Raw genomic sequence first — 16991 nt, forward strand, 5'->3', positions numbered from 1 at the left:
AGGGTTAGTGACTTGTGCAGAGCGTTGGCGTGCAGAAGAAGCCCTAAAAAAATTCATTATATGGTGAAAACCCTAAATGTCGCTAAAAACAAAATATTTTAAGATCTTTCACGTCTATACAAATTAATTCCTTGCACCGGAATATGGTGCATAAACCTACTTTTCATGAATACATAAAATTAAATTGTTTTTGGCAATTCTTATTAAATGTGATAAACCAACCTCCATATAACTCCAACTTTGACTGCATGTAAAGCATATAACTCAATGTACTAATTCAACATTTGAAAGACATTGCCAGGGAATCTTACGGTGCCTTGTGTGTAGTCTTGTTGGAAATATATTTATAATAAGTCTAAAGTAAATATGAATTGGTGAAAATAATGTACAAAAAAATAGTATTTGCGTCCCCATAGTGTAATATACATCCTGAAAAGGGATTCTTCATAAAAACTAGGGCTGAGAATCGGGTCGGGATCAGGTACCCTACCCAAAAAAAATCGGGTACTCGGTCTCGAATAAGGCCGAAAAAATCGGGTGCTCGGGTATTGGGTTTCGGCCTTAATCGGGTACTCTAATACCCGACTCGGGTATTCGAGTACCCTAAATTACCCGGTCAAAATGGCAATTTTCAAAGTCAAACTGTGAATTCGGGTATTAGGGTACCCGAATTACCCGATTTGGCTTAATAGGGTATTCGGGTACCCTAATACCCGATTTTCTTTTAAAAAATTTGAAAATGTATCTTCAGCCATTGCCCTATATAATTGTGCACGTTTTCAATTCCTTGTATTAACAAATAATATATAACATCAAATCAAAAATCAACAAGCACATATCTCATATTTTTAAAAATATATTTAATTTAAAATTGGGTTGTACTTGATTCAATTCAAACTTAATTTTACTATTTCAGATTTTTAAAAATTTACTTTAATTAAATAATTTAAAATATATTTAATTAAAAATTCGAGTATTTCGGGTATACCCCGATTTATTTATACCCTAAATATCCGAACCCGAACCCGACCCCTAATTTTTCGGGTATCGGGTACCCTATACCTGATTTTTCGGGTCGGATAATCGGCTACCCTATACCCGAACCCTATCTTCCCACCCCTAATAAAAATAAAAACAATTATGACGATACGAGTGTATGTCCGCACATCTCCCATGTAATAAAGTAAAGTCATTGATAGTAATAGACTAAATTATGTGTTGTATTTCAGCTTACTAATGTTTTGCACATTTATTTCAACTTGACTATGTACCCAAATTAATTGATTTGTATAAAATATTCATAAAATAAAATTTAACATGACATAGTAATTTTTTAATTACATTTTTATATAATTGTGATGCAGCAACATGAGGACAAAGCACACTAAGAGAATGTTAGATTAATTAGTCAATCGACATCGAAATAGGCAACCATAGTTGAATGGAATTTTTTATAATTAAACAAAACTCACACTTACACAAATGGCAAAATTGTCATAGGTAATCTAGATCATGGGAATGAGAAACATATTACATAATCTAATAAGAACTACGCCAAACATATTATAAAGCTAAACATGAAGAATGCAAACATCTTTCATACTTAAACATTACTCATAAAACATGCACTCCATATGTGTAATCGAAGTGTTGGAAAATTATGGGTTTTGTCCCATTCGGGCATTCACTCCTCATCGTCTTGAAACATTGCGTGAAAAAAGAAGAACATGGGCTCCCCCGTGCTCTTGGCAGGCTATGATCATCGGGTCCTCTTACATATCGAAGTTATTATTATATTATTTGAATATAATAGAGAATAAAAATATATGTGCTCGTGAAATAACTCAATAATTGTGTTCTGATATCCTCGTATATAGGACCTGTAATAACTCCTGGAATTTAATGGCGCAAACATTTATGGTGTTGCGTATAGGATACCACTTGACCGCAGGGTTTTCAAGGAGCTTGCAAAACCGCTTATATCAACTACGCAAATCCTTTATTTTGTGAATGTACAATCCGAGGTCATGATGGATTTCGACAACCCGATTCACCGTACTGAAGACGTGTCGGCCGATATTTTTGTGCATGCCTTAGGGCTTGCCGTCCCAAGCACCAATTTCCACATAGGGCAGCAACTCCATCAGTAATTTGTACTCCATAACGGGTAGCTAATTGTTGTCGTACCACATTTGACGTTGAGCTTCATCTATTGTTCGTATGTAATTCATGATTGTGGCCTTCAAAGAATTTATACAATTTTGTGGTGTGTTGTTCTCCCTCCTTAAACAGTTTAATAGGTGTTATATATGTTGGATATACAAAAACAAACAATATAAGACAAAACAAAAAAAAGAATGGTTCAGTGAATCTAAAAGTGTTGGAATTCGTCAAAAGAATCTGATGCCACAACATAATGCATACTTCCACCAGCTTATGCCAAAAAAAATGAGAAATACATCGAATGACGAGAATATTTTTTTTATTTGTGTTTTAACAAAGTGCCCAAAACATGGACTTGTATATTAGAAGAGAGTTCAAATCAGGGACGAAGCCTGGGATTTTACATGCATAGTGTGGATGTTATGATCTAATAATTAAATAATTAATTAGTCATATATATGTACACTAGTTGTCCTGATAATCTATGCTATAATTAGAAAAATGAGGACATATAATTAAAAAGAAAAATAATTGAACAAAATATTAATAGGTGCATCACACGGGATAACAATAGCTGATATTGTTACATAGTAGATCATATCCAAGTCCATCAATCGTACACATAAAGGTTGGATTAAATGTAAAATGACAAACCCCAACAACATCTAAACGATTCAATCACGCCATGCACGACTCAATCAGACAAATCGCTCATATCCCCTGCGGTGGATGCCTCATCAACAAGCTATACAATTTGGAAACATAATTTAGGTATGAATTACACGTAATTAATTTTTGTAGCCATAAATAACGCAAGTATAGTATAAAATTAAAATGTACCTGAGAGTTGTATAGATGGCGTATAGTAGGCGGTGTGAATATTTCCCTGCATTTGGGGCACTATATGTATTTAAAAAAACACATCCCATGTTAAGTGTGTTGACATGGAAAAAAGTATAAATAACATAACAAGGTAAAATGATGAACCTGCACGTTCCACCGTGCACGTATCCGACGTTTCAAGTATCGATAGCTATATGCCCACATGGCAAGCAACTTGCACGATCAAAGACCAAATAATTAGTTTCTTATTAGGTTTTAGTGTGTTAATTCATTTTAATTAAGGAAAGAACATATCATATGTCATGTTCATCTCTACCACTGGTATGCGCTCCCTCCAAGCAAATTATGCATGTTAAACCAAAACTATCATCACTGTCATCCTCTTCATCACTATCTTGTCCCTCGATATTGTCAACCTCCACTCGAAGATTACCCAATAACGTGCTTCTATGCTCGTAATTAAGCATGAGCGACAAACTAATGTCAACAATTTGAGTACATATTCGCACACAACGTTGGTAAGTGTAATAATGCGTGCAACGTTCAAGTGTTTCAATAGATACTATACTCACATGCATTCTCTCAATCTCTTCTGAACACTTACAATATGGAAGTTTCAAGCAAACATAAATTTTGAAACATAATTAATAAATTCCTAATCCGTAAATTCATCACGTAAAGCAAATGTTAGTTTTACTACCGCATCTTCCTCAATGACTCGTAAGGCACTCAAAGTAGTGGGGGTAGAGCAGGTCGCGCACTATAAAATTAGGAATACAAATAGATTATTGTTGAATATTTTTAAAAATAAAACATAAGGACGTAAGGAAATGCGTCCCTACATGCATGGGTATTTACTAATCGTGTTATTTCGACGTACCCAATTTTCGATGCAACGACCAAACAAATGCCCACACAATAGACAACTAAAATCACAGTATAATATGGGACAATTTAGACATTGTATGGAAAATATAAAATTAAATCACATGAACAAACATATGTACTCGCCTCAATTGATGACGACCATTACGATGCGCACGACGAGTACAAATTGTGCACGACAAATTCTTACAAGGTTTGTCGTTGTTGGGTTCAACTTCCAGTCCCAATCTTGATTCCACTTGCTGCAACTCCGACCACTGGTCGTCGAACTACTCCTTAAATTGGTTTAAAGCGCACCTACGGCGGGGGAGGCTGATGGTGTGATTGACATGGAGGTAAAGTAAAGCACGAATATAAGTTATGCATCGTGTTATCTTCCTCGGGTTTGCACACGGCCTCTTCCTCCTCCATTTTTTCGGATGTTGTAAGAATGAAGAAAAGTGTAAATTACCTTTGGTATTCGCATATATATATATATATATATATATATATATATATATATATATATATATATATATAACGACCGAAGCAAAAGTATTTCAAGTGTGTGCTTTTAAATAGGTATTATTGGAAAACCGCTAATAAACAGTTTTTGCAATAAGTAAGGCAAATTATATTTAATATTTGGATGTTACTATTTCTAATTACCACGATTACTAATGACAAAAATAATAAGTCTTATCTTCAATGATACTATGAACGAGACTTTTATTAGTGGAGCATATTGAAATGTAACGCAAAAGGCCAAAAATTAAAAGATAATGGAATAACCTCCAAGTTTTTGACTTCCCAAATTATTGAATGCAAATGTTCTGCTTTGGATCGATATAGTGGAAGACAGATTTGGGAAACTATTAAGGAAAAGATTACCCATAATCTTTCCTTAATAACTCAAAATCTTATCACCTCCAATTATTCAATTATGTGAACGAGATCTTAAGAGTAAGTACAACCCCACATCATTATCAACAATAAAAAAAGTCAATTTTGAACTAAAACATCATAAAGTATATGAATTAATTTCATTGTTATTCTCTCATTCATATAATTACCATGGTTATCACATGAACTTCTAATATGAATAAGGAGAAATTTGTTTTAAATTTTTATTATATGAGTTTCTGATACGAACTTCTAATAAATATTAAAAACTCACTCGTAATATGAATTGAAATAAAACAAAACAATTAAATATTATAATAATAATATTATGATGTTTTTAAAGGATATTTAAAAACAATAAGTCGTATTACCTTATCCACGAATTTTTATTCTTTAAAAAAAAATCAATAGATAGATTATTATTGAGAGAATATATCTTTTTATACCAAAACATAAAATATAGAAGTTTTTTACACCCATCCATAAGAGTATAAGTTTTCATACCAAAATCAATAAAAGGACTAAAACTCCCCTAAATAAAAGAGTATAAGTTACGGCTTGCACACGATAGCAAGACATGGTCATGTAGCCACAGTGTGCAACCATCGTGTGCACATATATATATACCAATAATTGTGCACACGAAGGCTCAAGACACAATCGTGTAGCCGTCGTGTAATAAGAACGTTTCATATCATTTATAAAATAAAGTGACCGTATATTATTAGATATGATTATGATTAGGCCATGTCGATAATTTCTTTCCAATTTTTTTGAAATAAAAAAAGAAATAAAATCTTTAGAAACTTTTCAATATAAATTAAGGGTAATTTAGTAATGATAATAATTTAAATTAGGTAATAAATTTTCAAGGGCATTATGTACTTACATATTATGTACGTTTAGCAATACTCTTTTACAAATTCACTATGATTAAATTACCTTATAAATATTAGATTACCATATAAATTTTAGATAATATACTCAATTTCTGTATAAAATTTTATAAAGTTATAAATCATAGCCGAAATTATTATTCTTCTCTACTTCAGTAAAAAAAAAGAGGTATCAAAAATTGCGGTTAAAATTGGAAAATTGAATTTTCACACTTTACCTTTTAACTATCTTGTTCGCGCGTTCTACAACATCACCCATCACCGGAGTGTTTTTGGAGTGAATCAGTGGAAACGTTTCAAAAATATGCTGAAGCCTACCGTTTCGAGAATCATATAACCCAACAATCGAAGGAGAAACAGACGTATTTTACCGACTTCATCCTTTTTTAATTAAATCATGGTAGTTGACCTTTCGACTTCCTCAATGAGAAATTGTTCTATCTACAATGTTTTTTTTCTAAAATTTGGTGTTTTGTTGTTCTCAGTTTTATTTTGCAAGGAAATTACAAACAAATCAGAACAATGACCAATATTAGAACAAGAAAAGAAGAAGGACCCCACAAAGTTAGTAAGCTGCCTAAAAGGTCGACAAGAGTTGCGCATTCAATCGTTGACATCACTGACAAGGAATTGTTTAGCAAACGTGTCGATCCACAAATGAAGGAAAAGAAGCAGTCCTCCAATAAAAAAAGAGAAGGGAAGCGCGCTTGGAAGAGAACAAAGGAAAAGGGTCAGAGTTCATCTACGGTGACAAAAAAAGGTAAAAAAAATAGGTATACCACTATAAATTGCTTGAAAGAGTCATGTTTGGTTTTTGCCTTTAATAGTGTGATTGTGTGTGTGCAGGTTGTTGTTGAGACTACAGACAAACGATCCAGGACAAAAAGAGATCTCGGCTATTGACCAAAATAAAGAGATTGTGGTTGAAGCTGAAAAGGGGGACAACACTTCACTGCCCACAAGAATGCAAATTGATGAGGTATATTTTTTGCTATATTCACTATAATTTCACAATAACCAGTGATAATCTCAATTAATTATTTGCTTCATTAATAGCTTATCAAGCTATCTCGCGAATTACTTGCGAGAGTTGTTTCAATTGATGAGAACAAAAAGACCAAGCCATCAACCAACCACAGCCAAAAAGGGAATAATGAGGCCGGACCTAGCTATGTATAAGAGGATCCTTCTGCAGAACTACAATTTTTTGATCGGGTTATTAACAGGAAACATTGGAAAGGGGATAATGAAAGTCTACACGTGCACGATTTCGACAGCTGGATGCCGGATACCAAGAAAATGGAGAAATGAACTGGTACATCAGTCAAAACCAAAGAGTGCAAATCTGAGGCATAACTGAAGCCTACAACAAAATTGCCTCCAAAATTAGATTCATGCAATGTTGTTGGAAATTCTGTTATTGACTGTGAGTTAATAATGGACATGGATACGGACCGCTCGCAAACTCAAAAATCCCATAGACTAAAAGGTCCACAACCATTAAAGCATGGAGTTAGCGAGGGTCTTATCTGCTACGGGTAGCATCGTTGGATTCAATATCAGCCTTCAAGGCATGGTACACAAGCAATGTCAATAATCCAAAGTAAGTACCCACACTATAAAGTTAAAGTTCTTATTAAAATAATTTAACTACAAAATTGTTGTGTTATACGTTGTAGGTCGGAGCCATTGAAGGGTATGCCATATGTTGGAGACCGCCATGCAAGTTGGTTTGATGAATTGTGGAATTCCAGAGGATGGCTTACTACTAATGTCAGTTGTTCTAACTTCTAATAACATATACTTCCAATTTCAATTTCATTGAGAATGTGACTCGGTAATGAACCTATTTTGCAGCATATCGATTTGTTTGGTGAATCTGAATATCGTTACATTTAAGAGGAACCCGACGGCCTTTGTCAGGAACTGGACGGTGGTGAAGCAGATTGGCTGGGTAAATTTTAAAATAATTATGTTATTCACCTACGTTGTACTTTATTTTAGTGATGTGAACCATATTTTATACAACATGTCGTTTTTTTTTTTGGTATATTGCCGAACGCCCTTTGTGCCGAGACATACAGTGTATTGCGCAGTCAACTGAAACTCTACGTTGAAGGGAAGGCACCATTTCAGCTGGCAACTCCTTGGTAGCAGGCGGAGAAGGTGGTTGGATTAGCCCAGGTTAATAGGGACCATTGGGTATGCTATGAGATCAAGATTGACCAGCAACGCGTAATCGTGTATGATTCGCTTTCGGTGTCAGGGGATCCAGTTCATGTCTGTAAGCCTTTTGCTCAAGCGTTGATCAATCTTGCTACAATTTGTCAGGAGTGCAAAGTGTGGGAACGAAGATTGAAGAAAAAAAAAGGTTTAAACAGGTGTGGGACTTGACCATTTATGACCACCCGCCTCAACAAAGAAACACGACCAATTGCGGCATCATGGCCTTGAAGTACTTTGAGTGCTTGATAACAAAGAATTCAGTGTCCATACTCCGCCAGGATCAAGCTGGAGAATTTCGCCGTTCTTACTGCGCACAACTCTTCAAGTACTGCATGCAAAGATTTGCACCCCGTCACTGTTTTGCAAGTAAAACAACTATCATGTGTTTGTGTTTGGAAGACAGAACTTGTGGTTTAATTTGGGAAGGTTACTTTCCAAACTTGTGTTAGATATGTGAATATTTGAATAATTGAATGCAAGATTTTGGTTAATGGCAGCAAATCTAAAATCCTAGAGCCGTGTATTGATTCTGAAAAATTAGAAAATTTTATTTTCTTTGTGCAAGAATAATTAATAGTGAAATTCCAATTTTTTTTTAAAATTTATGTCATTTCAAATTGTTTTATAAGTGTTTGAAAGAATACAAAATATTTTTGTATGCTTCAAAAGTCTGAAGTTTACAAATTAAATGTTATAGATTATAATGCGATTTAAATTTCTCTTGCTTTTATTTTATTTGTCCAAATTAATGTCAGATTACTTTAATATATGCCATTTGTTGGATTCAGGCATGCATCATGGTTCACGGAGATTTGGAAATTCAATGGATTCTTATATTTGTTGTCCTCCAATGGTCACGGACAACATAATATAGTGGAATTTGGTCTTACACATCATTTCATAGTTGAAGGCTTTTCAATTGGCCTTTGAAATTATGCCTAAGACAATTGGCCTCCTTGAAGGTTGCTTCGTAGTTAATCACACATAATATACTATTTCATATTGTATTGTCGGCAGTTTTAAGTACTGGATTCGAAATTGTACTACATGTTTAAATGCATCTTATAAGTATATCTTTTAGGTTATTTCTTGTTATATGTTGTAAATGCGTCTTAATTAAACATCCATAACGGTGATGTTAGCCTTGTCTTTTGGGTTATTTCATGTTATATGTTGTAAATGCGTCTTAATTAAACAACCATAGTGGTGATATTAGCCTTGTCCAATTAAATATATGTTATTAAATACGTATGTCTACAAGAGATTGACATGTTGCAGCCTTATAGGTTAACATTATTTTTAACCTATAAGACTACAACCAACGATGACCCTATGTGCGAGTCACCGTACCCATACGTAATGCATGTCCAGGGGCGATTTTGCTGCACGGGGTTGACGACCGTAGAGGGCCCCGAAAATGAAAAAATAGGGGCCCCAAAAATATATAGATCGATATATAATATGTATATGAGAATAGAAACCTACAAAAGAATTCAATTGTCGAGTATGCAATGGTGAAGCGCCTTATTTTAAAATCTATTACTATGTTTGCAAGGACTTCTATTCCGGTTAATTAAGAGTGTCTCTATATGTATTCTCTTATTTGCATCTATTATTCACGGATCCGAAGAATCCGATTCCAAGACAACCACATTAACCCCATGCAGTATCTTGAAAACATAATTTTTTTTGGCATATATGCATGACCATATTTCAACGATTCAAAACAAAACCTATATGGGTTGCTTTACTTTTGTATCACCTCCAATTTTCAAACTCACTCCAATGTTCTGCAAAGCAGTATCATATTGTCTTGTCTATTAAATTAAATGCCTCAACCGCCCGCATTGGAAATACATTTGGGGCTGGGGATTTTAAAGAGGGAATAGATTGGGGATCAGAAGAAGAATATATTTCATATCAATGTAAATTAATTGATTTAAACTAATATTTACAGACCGACTCTTCGGTAGGTGCAAGGAATTTAAAGCAATTTTTATCTGAATAAGTTAATGCTTAAATATTTATGTGTTAAAATTACTGTTCAAAAACGATGCACAGAAAAATGATTATTTCCACGGGTTATGAATGTATACAAAGCAATTTTTTGGGTTCGATTTCGTGCTCGAATCAAATTTTTTATATTTGAATCAAATTATAATATACAATAATTTAGATTTTAGTAATTGTAGAGACGAGACTCTTCGGTAGGTATACTAATTGTAGAGACGTGACTCTTCGGTAGGTAATACTAATTGTAGAGACGCGACTATTCGGTAGGTGCAAGGAATTTACCGTGTAATTTTATTTTATGTTATACCTTCTCTTATCCCAAAAAACCTCAAGTCCAAATGGATCAACAAAATGCTGTTGCGCTGCCAAATGATAGATCCTAGACGAAGGCTGAGGAGGATGATGTGATAGACATGTTGCAGCGGGCTGCTGCCAATATTTGGGACAATCTGGGGGATCCTCCTATAATGATCGGGCTTATTGATTCGATAGAGCGGTCTCTCTCTTCGATGAATCTGATCCCTATGCGTCGGACTCGTCATGAGATTATAATGAAGGTGCGCTCACTCATCAGGGAGTGTCATCATTTTAGACAATATATTGGCCGTCTGAACATAACCTACGATAGTCAACAAAATCGGATTTCGGTGTAAGACTTCGATGAGACACAGATCATAAGCTTTTCATAATTGAATTGTTCTCTTAAGTAACTACATTTTACCAATGCTTATAAATCTGCATGTAGGAGACTCCGGAGGAAAATCGATTTCGGTTAGACTACTTCGTACACTATGTCCATTTAGAGGATATCTTGCAATCTCATTCAATCGAGACTATAACATAGGAACGGGTTGAGTGAGCGCAGTAAGAAAGGAAACCTCCAAACAATGTTCATTTATTATATTTTGTTAGTATTTGATTAATTATATTTTTTAAGTAAATGTCGTGTTATATATATTAATATATTAAGTCCATTTTTTTTTGTTTTTGTTATGCTCTGGATTTTTTATCACGTGTGCAACACATTTAATAGGACAAACAAAGAAAAAATATGTAATAGCATTTAAAAATCCAACTACAAAATTAAGTACACAACTGTGCTTAACCCTCCCACCACATCCCACAATACTCAAACAAAATGAAACCCTCCCACCACATCCCATATCCCACATCCCATATAAGTACATGATTGCTTCACCACATCCCGGCCAAGTAGATCACTGATCACCAGCACACTGCGCTAGGAGCAAGTGGAAATTGGTGCCAGCAATCCCCCGGTTAAAAAATAGGTCCGCCATCTTAGAATAATTTGTAAGGAGAATGATCTCTGGAGGCTCTTGTGAAAACACAGAAAACATTAGGAATCACTGCTTCAGTAATTACAAAACTTCGAAAGTACGTAAAACCATAATTCATTACCATTCGGGCATTCATCATCTGGAAATACAAAAGGCTGGCTTCAATGGTGTGATTCCGCTTGTCGTACTTTATTTGGAGAGCATGGATCAACCACCGGAACTTCTCGCACCTACAAACCAAGTCGAAGATCTTGTTTATGACTTCGCTGCGGGTTTTGGGTTGGGAAAAGGGGATGCCAATGTGGATAAGTGGGCATATATTCGTTACAAACTTAAAGAGCAAGCGAGTATCAATCCTTCCGACATATTTGGCTTTTTCGTTAAGAAGATCAACGAGACAAAATTCTTCTTCAAAAGACCAGAGATGCATGGCAAGGAATGTTGGGTGTCTTGGAATGGGAATGTCGAGGTAATTGGCGTAGATGATTGGGTATCTTGGTATGGAGATGTCTTCCATCGTTCTGTAGTGTATGGAAGAGATTGGGGAGAAGATGAAAAGATTTAGAGAAGAGATTGGAGAGAAAAAGAAAAGGTTTGTTGTGAATACATAAATAACAAAATGGTATAAATAGAGGGAAAAAAAAGTGAGAACAAGATTGCATGTAGATTTTCTTCTATGCATTTAAATCGACTTTGTCTTTTATTTTCTTTTTTCTTTATGACTATATATCGATTATTTTGTACTGTCATACTCATTTTGGGTTGGATGAAGAATACACTTTATTTCTTTTTTTGTGAGCTACCAGAATCACATCTTATTTACTTTTTTCTTTATGATTATATAAAGAATGTTATTTGCATCTTCTTCCACCAAATTTATGTATAATACTTATTTTGGGTTCAGTCAAGAATACACTTTATTTCCTTTTTTGTGAGCTACAAGAATCACAAGATCTGAAGTTATTGGACAATGATCATATAGGGTTGAGCGTGCACTTATTAATGCATTCATGCAATGCAAACATATGCATTAATTTGTAATGGATTTATATATATTTTTCGCTAGCTTGTATACTTTTGTGATGACTTCAGTGTACCATGCAAACATCTGCAGTATTTTTCATCAATATCAATTTTGCAATTATTAATAACTAGGGATTGGTAAAAGTTTCGAATTATTTGTGCACATATCTTTGCATGCAGATTTTTAAAATCCTATGCATTTAATTAACTTTATCTTCTACTTGATTGAAAAGATTGCATAGAGATTTTCTTCTATATCAACTTGGTCTCTCTTTCTCTTTTTTTTCTTTTTTCTTTTTTTCTTTTTGATTACATTTTTCTTAGTCATCATTTCTGTCAATTAATGCATGAATGAAGTGAGTACAAGGAAACTTGCATTTAACTTTTTCATTTTCTCTAACTTATTAATATTATTGAATAATTAATATGCCAATAATTAATTAACCACAAGATTCCAAGGACGAACATAATACTTGTATGCATTCAAAATACTTAATACATAATTACAAAACATAGTTCAGCCATGAAACACGACCATGGCAAAACCCTAACACCACATTCCACGGCGGCGAACACCACCACAATGCTAGACGAGAGAGGGGAAATCTGCGGATGCAATCCCCCTAACAAAAAATAGTTTTGCCATCTTACCATAATTTCGAAGGGGAATATGAAACAAGCTCTTGATTTGTGCGTTCACCACCAGGAAATACTTATGGGTGGCTTCAATGGTGTGATTCTCCTTGTCGTACTTGATGCTGAGAGCATTGATCAACCACCGGAACTTCTCGCACAAACCAAGTCAAAGATCTTGTTTATGACTTCCGTTTGAGTTTTCATTGTGGAAAATGGGATGCCGATGTGGATAAATGAGCAGATATCCGTTACAAAGTTAGAGAGCAATTGGGTATCAACCACTATTTCGAATTTAACTTTTTCAAACAGAACATCAACAAAACGATATTCTTCTTCATAATTCCAAGGACGCAGGGCAGGGAGGGTTGGGTATCTTGGATTGGGGACGTCGGGGTCTATTCCATCGTAGTGTAGTGTAGGGAAGACATTGGGGAGGAAAAGAAGAGGTTTGGCGTGAATTTATCCATCTGAAAAATAATATTTTTTTAACTTTCGAAAAAATAATAATGTTAATTGCAGTTGTAGATTCATTTTATATTTTCACCATTTTTCATTTTATTGTAGTACTGCAATTCAAAATGAAGAGAATTTTGGGATGATTACTGTTTTGGTAGGGTATTAGTTTCACTATATAGGTAGTCTACACCAATATAAATTTTATTAAAAGGATAGGACATTTTATATATATATATATATATAACACAACAAACATTACGTTGAAAACTTACTTTCCAAAAACAAAACATTACATTGAAAACTTATAAATAATTTTAATTGTGCAATCCATATCCAATGATTTTCACAGGCCACGGTCTACGACTTGGACGTGAAAGTGGTTCTCCAATCCATCGTCGATCCATGTAGGAGAGGGCTAAAAGTATCCACTGAAAATCAAGACTTTCTACACCTCCGACATATAAAATCTCATATAGCAATCCAAGATGAAGAAAACCCACACGCCTAAATTTCTTATTCCTATCACTTTTGTGTGACAAAAAATTAAATAGGCCAAAATGAATTAGAATGAACAAACAAATGAAATTACTAACACGTAGCCGTAATGATAAAATAATAAATTATTGGCTAAAAAAAAGATATCACAATAAATTAATTCTCACCTCTATCTCAAGCCCGTCGAAATATTCATGGGTCACCATGATTTTATTCGTTGATACGTCATCCTCGACCCCGAATGATTGGGCAAAGAAATTGAAAGCATCAAAATTGGACGCCAAGTCGTGTAATTTCAATAGTATTTGAGACGGATAATTTCAGCACCATAATAACGAGTAAAATCTGAAGATAATTTCCTTACCAAATTTATCATATAATATGCATTCGACAAGTTTATTACCTTCACTTTCGTGTGTAGCCAAGTAACGAGGTATTTCACCTCGTCGGAACTCCATTCTTTACGACGAATGTCATCATAAAGACTCTTCATTGGAAAGTACCCCATTTTTATTTTTGACAGCTCCTCGATCTCTTATTATTTTTCTTAATATAAATTTCCCCCTTGAGCACTGTACGTATGTATATAAGCAATTCCTCGATAATTATATTCATAATGTATTATCTAAAACGTCGTCTATTTGCATTTTCGTCATTACTTACGATGACAAGATGTAAGCTTCATGCATGTAGGTATTTATTGTTGGATGGACGTCTCTAAATCAAATTATGAGGTCTAGCAATTTCTTTGTGTATCCAACTAAACTAAATATTTAGGTCATCATTTGTAGCGCTTCAATCAAGACGAATTAATGCTCTACTAGAAAACTCTAAAAAGCATCAACCCAATCGATTGTGGAGCATTTAAGTGTGTATTAAATTGACAAGATTGCATCCATGTCATCTGCATCTTCTTGCACCCAATTTAAGTGGATACATAGTGAATGTGTTGCAATGCATCTGCCGTTAGGAAAGGGAACGCAAAACACATTTAATATTGATATGAGAACTCAACTACCATCGTGTTCCAAGTGACTGTGGATCAATATGTAATTAATGTACAAGATTGCTTGCTGAATATTTATATGAGAACTCAACTACTACCGTGTTCCAAGTGAATGTGGACCAGTATGTAATCAGATTGTGGATCAGTAAGTAATTAATGTACAAGATTGCTTGTAGGATATTGATATGAGAACTCAACTACTACCATGTTTAAAGTGAATGTGGATCAATATGTAATTAATGTAAGGTTTTCAAATATGCATTTAAACAACTTTATATTATTGCGGTGCGAATTTCTAATATGCATTTAATTAATCTACGAAGTACTTTTTATTATTTCGGATATCTCAAAAAAATAAGATCATTATATTATTTTAGCGAATATATAGTAAATATATATCAGTGCCATCATCTGTCTCCTGCAAATAATTTCGATTTCAAGTAAAGTAAAAGAATTGTCACTTGTCTTCCTTTTCTTCAAAACTACAACTATTCTCAGGTCAAATAGAAATTGGAATCAAATGTATCCAGATAATGAAGCCTGATGTAATGGAAAAAATGGTTACTTCTATACTTAATTTCTCATTTACTTTCTTTTCCTATGTTTTAATTATCACTAATTTATGTTTGCCTCTATTAGTTTATGTTTAATTGTGCACAGACGCTGCCATGACAATATTGTCAGAAGCTAAAATAAGAGAAGTCCAAAACGGCAGTGTTGAAAATCCCTAAAGTGAGGTGGGAAGTTAAGGTGTGTAGAGACGATGATGGTGACATCTTCTTCGAAGATGGATGGCCATGATTCGCCCACGACCACGCCTTAACGGACCGATGTGTGCTGATGTTCAAACACATGGGCAATCTGCACTTCGACGTCGTGGTCTTTGATGGCCTCTCCACCTATGAGAAGGATTAATTATTGGATCGGAGTTGGCTGACTGCAAGTTGAAGATTAATGGTTGGAGAGGTGGTTTAATTTCTTCAATGTTAACATGTTTTTATGCTATGGTTTGTTAATTTAATTATGTTTTTGTCTTCGTAATTGGATTAGAATACGAAAGAAGATGTTAGGTCACTATTTGACTCAACTTTAAGTCACACGCATTTAACTTCTTTTTACTTAACGTGTATCCCTTCCAAACTAATATCATACTTATTTTCGGGTTGGATCTTGAAGAAATCTTCATTTATTCTTTTTATATATCCACATAAAGAAGTATATCTGCAAAAATTGTTTCTATTATATATTCTTTTTTGGGTAGGATCTCTTCAATAAATCTTCATTTGTTCTTTTCATATCGACATAAAGGCGAGAGATATACCTCCAAAAATTGATCCTATTATTCCTTATAGGTTATTTTAATTTAACTTAAATTTTATTCAATTATTTTTTCTCTTCGTAATTAATTTACCTTTTGTAAACAGTAAACAGTAAACAGTTTTGAAGCCACAAGTATTAAGGCCATGAAACTCCACTTAATATTTATAATATTAAGAAAAAGATAAGTGGAACATAATTGAACTTCAAAAAAAGTTAATTTCGGAACAAAATTGAACTTGCTACAAGACGTTGCCAATAGCCCAACATAGAATATATCTCTTGTGAAAACCGATGCCCACCGTTTACGTAGCTCATACATATCAGAAAACCATCAAACTTTACGTGGTGAATAGGTTTCCATCATATATTTCCATGTTTCCTCCCACTCTGTCTCAGTATCTACACCGTTCATGCATTTATACCACAATGCTTTGAATTCCTTGTTGCCATTTAACTTTCCGAAATGCTCAGGTGCATTATGACTGATATGCCATTGGCACAAGGGATGCTTCGCGCTCGTAAAAGTTTCATCAATGGCCTTCATCATAGCCAGTGTCTGATCAGTGTATATTAACCCAAGCTCTTTGCCATGCATAGACTCAAGAAAGGTCTCCAACAACCACTTCAATGTATCCGTAGTTTCATTAGAGAGAAAGGTAATTCCGAACATCACATTTTGAGAGTGACGATTTATGCCGACAAAAGGAGCGCAAATCATATTATACTGATTGGTGCGATATGTGGTGTCTAAAGATAAAACATCGCCAAATGCTTCATAGTCTACAACACTTCTAGAATCCCGAAAAAAGAAAATCATCAATCTTCCATCATCATCACATTCGTACTTTC

The sequence above is a fragment of the Salvia miltiorrhiza genome, chromosome 8 (genome assembly GCF_028751815.1).
Source record: "Salvia miltiorrhiza cultivar Shanhuang (shh) chromosome 8, IMPLAD_Smil_shh, whole genome shotgun sequence".
Taxonomy (NCBI): Eukaryota; Viridiplantae; Streptophyta; class Magnoliopsida; order Lamiales; family Lamiaceae; genus Salvia; species Salvia miltiorrhiza.